Below are 8,136 nucleotides of genomic sequence, written 5' to 3'. Positions count from 1 at the left end.
GTCCCACAAGAGCAGACCTGAACCCTCTCTAGTCCTGGTTTTTGGGATTGTCTGAATTGTCCTACAAGAGCAGACCTGAACCCTCTCTAGTCCTGGTTTTTGGGATTGTCTGAATTGTCCCACAAGAGCAGACCTGAGCCCTCTCTAGTCCTGGTTTTTGGGATTGTCTGAATTGTCCCACAAGAGCAGACCTGAGCCCTCTCTAGTCCTGGTTTTTGGGATTGTCTGAATTGTCCCACAAGAGCAGACCTGAGCCCTCTCTAGTCCTGGTTTTTAGGATTGTCTGAATTGTCCTACAAGAGCAGACCTGAGCCCTCTCTAGTCCTGGTTTTTGGGGGGAATCCCTGTTCAGCAAAGGGTTTTGATGAGCTCTGACCCTCGTGGGACAGGGACAGATTTGGGCACATCCTTCAGGCCAAGAAAACCCCACCCAGCCTTTCCTTTCTTCCACGTTGGCTGAACCAGATCTTGGAATCGTGGAATGGTTGGGACCTTCAGTCTCATCCCACTGTGCCAGGTTCCTCCAGCCTGGCCTGGGACACTTCCAGGGATGGAGCATCCAACAATTCCCTCCCACATCCCACTGGGGGATCATGGGCTGGGCATTCCAAAGGGAAAGGGTGACCCCATACAGTGACCACCCCTAAATAAAGCTGAGCAATTCCTTCCCCCACCTCTCACTTTTCTTCTCCTTCTCTCCTTCTCGTCACACTTTTTGTCAAAGTGCTTTGGCATCATAGCAAAAAAGTGGAAATCAGGCAGCAAAATTGGGTCAAAATTCAACCCCACGTGATTTTAAAGCATTTCAAGATTAACTCTACGAATGATTTTGAAATCGATTTTGATGGGCACCTGCTCTTTCCCAACATGGCAACTCCCTGCACTCTCTTATTTGCAGCAATAAAAATAAAAATAAAAGTAAAAATAAAAATTAAAATAAAAAATAAAAATAAAAATAAAAATAAAAATAAAAATAAAAATAAAAATAAAAATAAAAATAAAAAATAAAAATAAAAATAAAAATACAAATAAAAATAAAAATAAAAATAAAAATAAAAATAAAAATAAAAATTAAAATTAAAATTAAAAATTAAAATAAAAATAAAAAATAAAAAATCCAGGCAGCCAATAAAGACAGGAGAGGAGAGGTTTCAGGTGTTTGCTGGCTGTAAAATTATTAATACCAGCTTCAAACATGGGATTGTGGCATTATTGCTGATTGTACAGCATTTAAAAAATCATAACAATAAAATATTTTTTTAAAAAAGGAAAACCATTTGTTGCAGAAGTTTCAGGGTCCTGCAGGTGGCCTTTATTACAGGGAGATTTTAAACATTTGAGGTTCTATACATTTATGACAAAATCCTGCAGAAGGGACTGTGAGGGTTTTTTTTAATGCCTCACCAAACATAGGGGAAAAAAACAAACAAAAACCAAAAACAACAACAACAAAAACCCCAAAAACAAAAAAAAACCCCAACCAACTAAACAAACAAACAAAAAAAAAAAAAAACAAAACAAAACAAAAAAAAACCCCAAAATAAAACAATCCCCAAAAAAAAGCCCCCCAAAAATTTGAAAAACAAAAAAAAAATTTAAAAAAAACCCAAACCAAACAAACAAAAAAACCCCAAAAAACCCCCCCAAAAATTATTTTTTTTTTTTGTGCCTGTCAGAAAATCAGCCCCTGGAATCACTGATGCCTTGTGAAATTACAGGCTAATGTAACCAGCCGGGGTATAAAGTAACCAATTTCTTTATTTTTTAAGAAAATTGTTCTCCTGGAGGTTGAAACACAAAACCAAGACATGGATGAAGTTATTTTTGTCCCAAGTCAGGGGAAATTAATGAAATGGCACCTCCCATTCTGTTGACATTGGCCAAGGTTGCCAAAATCCTCGGTGATATTGGGGTTCCCTCTATGGGGAATGCTGAAATAACAGGAGGGATTGGGAATTTTATACTGGTGGGAATGTCCATGTCAGAGCCAAAAAGAGGAGTTAAGCTCGTGCTTAACTTGAAGCAAATAATCAGCTGGAGTTCATAGTTCCAGGGCTGTGATAAAAAAAAAAAAAATCTCCTGGATCAAGTGTTATAAGGAAAAAATTTTTGTCCTGAAATCTTGACTGAGACATCAGAATCCATCAGCAAACATTGCCTGGAAAAAAAAAAGAATTCCTCAGGAGTGCACATTCCTGTTTAAATTGCTGAGTTTTCTCTAATTGGCTTGATTGTTTTTAATAATTGTGATGTGTTCCATGCTTGTGTTTTAGGAGCCACTCTTCCCTTTCAGTCCCAGAGTGGAAATGGTGCTCAGTAAATTCCAATCATTTATTTTGTGCTTTCAGCTCCTCCACACGAGAGCCACGGGTTCTATCAAATTTGGCACTGCCACCTCCACGGGATGAATTTGGGAGGGAAATGGCCCAGGGAGGCCAAAAATCCACAGGGAAATAAGGAACCCCTGGGTGAGAACACCACATATTGTTCTTGGCCACAACAGCCATTATTCAGCATCTATTCTTGATAAAAATCTCCGAAAATCCAGATTTTTTTTTTTTTTTTTTTTGGTTTACTGCAGTTCTCTGTGGAGTCTGGCATTCTGCACTGCAGCAAAAACTCCATCCCAAATAATTTGTCCAGTCAACAATAATCTCTCTACATATTAATAAAAGTGGCTTGAAAAGTTCAATATGGGAGCTAAAATTTGTTTTAACTCCGTGTGGTTTTGGAAGCTGGAATTGACATTCAATCTCGTTTCTGCTACAAAATGTCTTTGACTGTGTAAGTGTGTAATTATATGCCTCGATATAATTAATTGGAGGACATTATTCTCTTCTCACAGAGAGAAGAGGGATTATGTGCAGTTTCATTTGGCTCCCAGAGACACACTTTCCTCAGACTATTTCCAGTCTCTTTTTTTTTTTTTCTTCTTTTTTTTTTTTTTAATTTAATCTCTGTTTATAGAAAACATACCTAATGAAGAGCCAGTTAAAGAGGCAGCAGAGGAGGAGGGGGAATTCCAGCCCAGTTTCCACTGGTGTTCCCATGGAATGACCCCATCCATCACTGTGGGGTGGCTCCTCAGGGATGTGAGGATGAGGATGGGTGAGGAAGGAGCTGGAATCTTCCTCCAGTGCCAGAGGGCTGGCAGGGATCCCATGGAGGAGAAGGATGGGGTGAAGCAGCTGGGTTCACTTTTCCCTCTCCCTCCGGATCTGTGAGCAGTGGTACCCGAGCAGGGATGCTGGACCTGAGCCCCATCCTGCTCCAAAATCCCCAAAACCCCAAAGAGTGGCAGGAAACTCGTGACAAGGAAAAGCTGCACTCGAATTGGGGAGAGAAAGAAAACCCAAAAGGACATTGCAGGATCACGGGCCTCCTTCTGTCCATAGACCCCATAAAATAAAACCCAAAAGGACACTGCAGGATGATGGGGCTCCTTCTCCTCTCCAGAGACCCCATAAACATTTCCCTTTTCATCCTCCCGATACCAACCAGAACAAACTGTCAGCAGGGTGTGAAACCCAAAACCTGCTCCAGGAGGATTTTTCAGGAGGTGTTTTAAACAGAACCATTTCATCAGGATGACAAGGAGATGGTGGGGGCGAAAAAATAAAATTGAGAAGAAGACGTTGAAAGGGAGCCGAAAAAGAAAAGAGAAATAAAACATCAAAACAAGTTCGATTTTCTTTCTCACGACTTCAAGCAAGCACTGGAGAAGGTTTTGCTGTGGTCTGTGAGGTTGTTCCCTCAGAGATGATTAAAAACAAATTCTTTTGATGCAATCGTGTATTTCCATCGAATTGGATGAGCCCCAGCCCTCCCCAGCCAGCTTTTCCTCAGCAGAGGTGGCAAAGGCTCCTCCAAAAAACTCGGAGTTTCCATTTTTTAGTGCCCAGCAAACCATGCACGTGTGCACTCACACAGAAAACTGAAGAAACCAAACTCTTTATTTAGCATTTCTCTACAATCAGATGGTTTAGAGATTAAGAGAAAAGGAGAAAGGGGAGGGAGAGGAGAGGGAAAAATCGCATGGGAGGGACAAAAAAAAACAAAGCCACGTTTTCTCTCTCATCCTACTTTTTTTTTAATTTTTTTTTGTGGAATTGGGTTTTTTCTTTGCTGTTTCCAGCCCCGTGTTGTGACTTTGACAAATGATGATGCAAAGAGAAGATTTATGCAGGGTCTTGGAGCATTAGCACATTATCACGAGCAGAACAGAGCCCTGGGCCCTGCTCTTTGGGGAGCCATTGGGAATTTTTGGGAAGTGATCTATGGCCCCAAAGCCATCCCAGGGAATGCTGAGGGGCTGCCCTGGATGGGCTCTGGGATAATGCCCAGGAGGAGACACCGAACAGGGGATGAGGAATGGGGGGATGAGGAATGGGGGATGAGGAATGGGGGAATGGGGGATGAGGAATGGGGGATGAGGAATGGGGGAATGAGGAATGGGGGATGAGGAATGGGGGGTGAGGAATGGGGGGTGAGGAATGGGGGGTGAGGAATGGGGGGTGAGGAATGGGGGATGAGGAATGGGGGATGAGGAATGGGGGGATGAGGAATGGGGGGATGAGGAATGGGGGGATGAGGAATGGGGGGATGAGGAATGGGGGGATGAGGAATGGGGGATGAGGAATGGGGGGATGAGGAATGGGGGGATGAGGAATGGGGGGATGAGGAATGGGGGAATGGGGGGATGAGGAATGGGGGGATGAGGAATGGGGGGATGAGGAATGGGGGAATGGGGGGGTGAGGAATGGGGGATGAGGAATGGGGGATGAGGAATGGGGGATGAGGAATGGGGGAATGGGGGGATGAGGAATGGGGGGATGAGGAATGGGGGGGATGAGGAATGGGGGATGAGGAATGGGGGGATGAGGAATGGGGGATGAGGAATGGGGGATGAGGAATGGGGGAATGGGGGATGAGGAATGGGGGATGAGGAATGGGGGAATGGGGGGATGGGGGATGAGGAATGGGGGATGAGGAATGGGGGAATGGGGGGATGAGGAATGGGGGGATGAGGAATGGGGGGATGAGGAATGGGTGATGAGGAATGGGGGATGAGGAATGGTGGGATGAGGAATGGGGGATGAGGAATGGGGGGATGAGGAATGGGGGAATGGGGGGATGGGGGATGAGGAATGGGGGGATGAGGAATGGTGGGATGAGGAATGGGGGGATGAGGAATGGGGGGATGAGGAATGGGGGGATGAGGAATGGGGGATGAGGAATGGGGGGATGAGGAATGGGGGATGAGGAATGGGGGAATGGGGGGATGAGGAATAGGGGGATGAGGAATGGGGGGGATGAGGAATGGGGGATGAGGAATGGGGGGATGAGGAATGGGGGATGAGGAATGGGGGATGAGGAATGGGGGATGAGGAATGGGGGGATGAGGAATGGTGGGATGAGGAATGGGGGGATGAGGAATGGGGGGATGAGGAATGGGGGATGAGGAATGGGGGGATGAGGAATGGGGGATGAGGAATGGGGGAATGGGGGGATGAGGAATAGGGGGATGAGGAATGGGGGGGATGAGGAATGGGGGATGAGGAATGGGGGGATGAGGAATGGGGGATGAGGAATGGGGGATGAGGAATGGGGGGATGAGGAATGGTGGGATGAGGAATGGGGGGATGAGGAATGGGGGGATGAGGAATGGGGGGATGAGGAATGGGGGAATGGGGGATGAGGAATGGGGGAATGGGGGATGAGGAATGGGGGGATGAGGAATGGGGGAGGAGGAATGGGGGATGAGGAATGGGGGGATGAGGAATGGGGGATGAGGAATGGGGGGATGAGGAATGGGGGATGAGGAATGGGGGAATGGGGGGATGAGGAATGGGGGATGAGGAATGGGGGATGAGGAATGGGGGAATGGGGGGGATGAGGAATGGGGGATGAGGAATGGGGGGATGAGGAATGGGGGAGGAGGAATGGGGGATGAGGAATGGGGGATGAGGAATGGGGGGATGAGGAATGGGGGATGAGGAATGGGGGAGGAGGAATGGGGGATGAGGAATGGGGGGATGAGGAATGGGGGATGAGGAATGGGGGGATGAGGAATGGGGGATGAGGAATGGGGGAATGGGGGGATGAGGAATGGGGGATGAGGAATGGGGGATGAGGAATGGGGGAATGGGGGGGATGAGGAATGGGGGATGAGGAATGGGGGGATGAGGAATGGGGGAGGAGGAATGGGGGATGAGGAATGGGGGATGAGGAATGGGGGGATGAGGAATGGGGGATGAGGAATGGGGGATGAGGAATGGGGGGATGAGGAATGGGGGGATGAGGAATGGGGGATGAGGAATGGGGGGATGAGGAATGGGGGAGGAGGAATGGGGGATGAGGAATGGGGGATGAGGAATGGGGGGATGAGGAATGGGGGATGAGGAATGGGGGATGAGGAATGGGGGGATGAGGAATGGGGGGATGAGGAATGGGGGATGAGGAATGGGGGGATGAGGAATGGGGGGATGAGGAATGGGGGATGAGGAATGGGGGAATGAGGAATGGGGGGATGAGGAATGGGGGGATGAGGAATGGGGGAATGGGGGATGAGGAATGGGGGGGATGAGGAATGGCTCCTGAATCCCCTCCTGGAAAGGAAAGAGGAACCCTCTGCTCTCGGGGGAGCTCAGTGCTGAATGATTTAATGGCTACCTTTAGGAAGTGCCTTTTGCTTTATTGCTGCCTTGCTTTTTTTTTTTTTTTTTTCTTTTTTCTTTTTTTTTAAAGGAAAAGAAATGTTTCTTGCCTGGTTTCCACCTCAGCACCCCAACTCAGTGCCCTGCAAGACCACAGCTTGAACTTGGACTCCTTGCAAGGAGAGGCTCAGATTGATCAGAACATTCTGAACTGATTGGTTGTTAAAAAATAAACAATGAAAAAATTAAATTTAAATTAATTTTTCTAAAAGCACCCAAAATTAAATATATTCCTTTTTGCTACAATTTCTGAGTTCCCTGCAGAGGGTGTGCAGTGCTGCCAGCTCCACCCTGGATCTCTTTTCCTCAAGAGCAGGGCTGCAGCTCCCAGAATTAAACTGTTCAGAATTTGCACAGAGGTGTCAGAAATCTCATGGAAAACCGGTGGGATTCTCAGAGCTGCTGGAGGCATCAGCCCAATGCTTTTTATCCCCCTTTCCTGCCAAAATTCCTGTAAAATCCTTCCCATTCCCTGCCCAGGGAACTGTGGAAAACTCAATTTACACTGAGTTGAGTTGCTGATGGTTCTTTATCCTCCTGTAACAAAATTCTGGATTTTTAACGCTTCTCTTGAATTTAAATTGGTTTAAATTTGGGAAGTGACTATCAGCATTCCAGTCACATTTCATTTTATTCTCCAATCTGCTTTGATATCCAAGGAACTCCCACAGAATTTGGACGTTTGTGTTTGAATTCTGGTTCATTTCTTGCTGGAACCTCAAGGCCTTATTTCATTTTCCAGATATTTTTTATCTTAAATTCCAAGGAAGAATTAAGTTTTCAGAGCAATTTAGCTTCAAAGAACCAAAGCAGAGACAATTTGCAAATCCAGAAGAATTTTAGACTTTTTTTTTTCAGGAATTTGTGTATCTTTTCTAGAGTTACATAAGGTTTAGAAGGCACAACAGTCTCACAGAAATTATTGAGGAACTTTGGGGTACCAGTGAGAGAAATGCACATAAATTTTTTTTTTTTTTACATTTTACACATGTAGAAATTATATTTTTGGCTCCTAAAAATCAGATTGATTAAATTGGTCTCATTAGAAAGTCCATTTTTTTTGAGTAATACAGGTGCAAAAATTGAAGAATTAAGTCATTAATTTCTTACCTACAGTGGTCTGAATATTCTGTGTGTCTTGGAATGTCACCATTTATTTGGAGATCTAAGTAAATAAATTTAAAAAAACCCAACCAAAAAAAAAAATGGAATCAGCAGAAAATAATTCAAGTTTCAAGGGGGCAAACTTAGCACAAGAGTGTTCTTTATCACTCAGAAATCTGCTGCACATCCATGTTTTGAGCAGAAAAACGCCAACCACCCTCATTCCATACACAAACCCCGCAAATTCAACACGTTTTATAAACAATGAGAGGGGAGAGCAGAGATCTCAACGCTCCCGAGGAAGATTTGAAGGTGC

General features: G+C 45.3%; 1 long non-coding RNA gene across 1 annotated transcript; it reads right to left on the bottom strand.

The window, feature by feature from the left end:
* Window positions 1-1,740: 1,740 nt before the first annotated feature.
* Window positions 1,741-4,370, bottom strand: LOC148221543 (uncharacterized). The gene is made up of 2 exons (XR_015807780.1): window positions 2,977-4,370; window positions 1,741-2,158 (listed from the first exon to the last, which is right to left on the bottom strand). It is a non-coding gene; the product is annotated as an uncharacterized LOC148221543 (long non-coding RNA).
* Window positions 4,371-8,136: the final 3,766 nt, after the last annotated feature.

This window comes from Sturnus vulgaris, chromosome 20 (assembly GCF_052056855.1).
Source record: "Sturnus vulgaris isolate bStuVul1 chromosome 20, bStuVul1.hap1, whole genome shotgun sequence".
Lineage (NCBI taxonomy): Eukaryota > Metazoa > Chordata > Aves > Passeriformes > Sturnidae > Sturnus > Sturnus vulgaris.
Note: the sequence above shows the minus strand (reverse complement) of the source record. Positions and strands in the feature narration are given on the sequence as shown.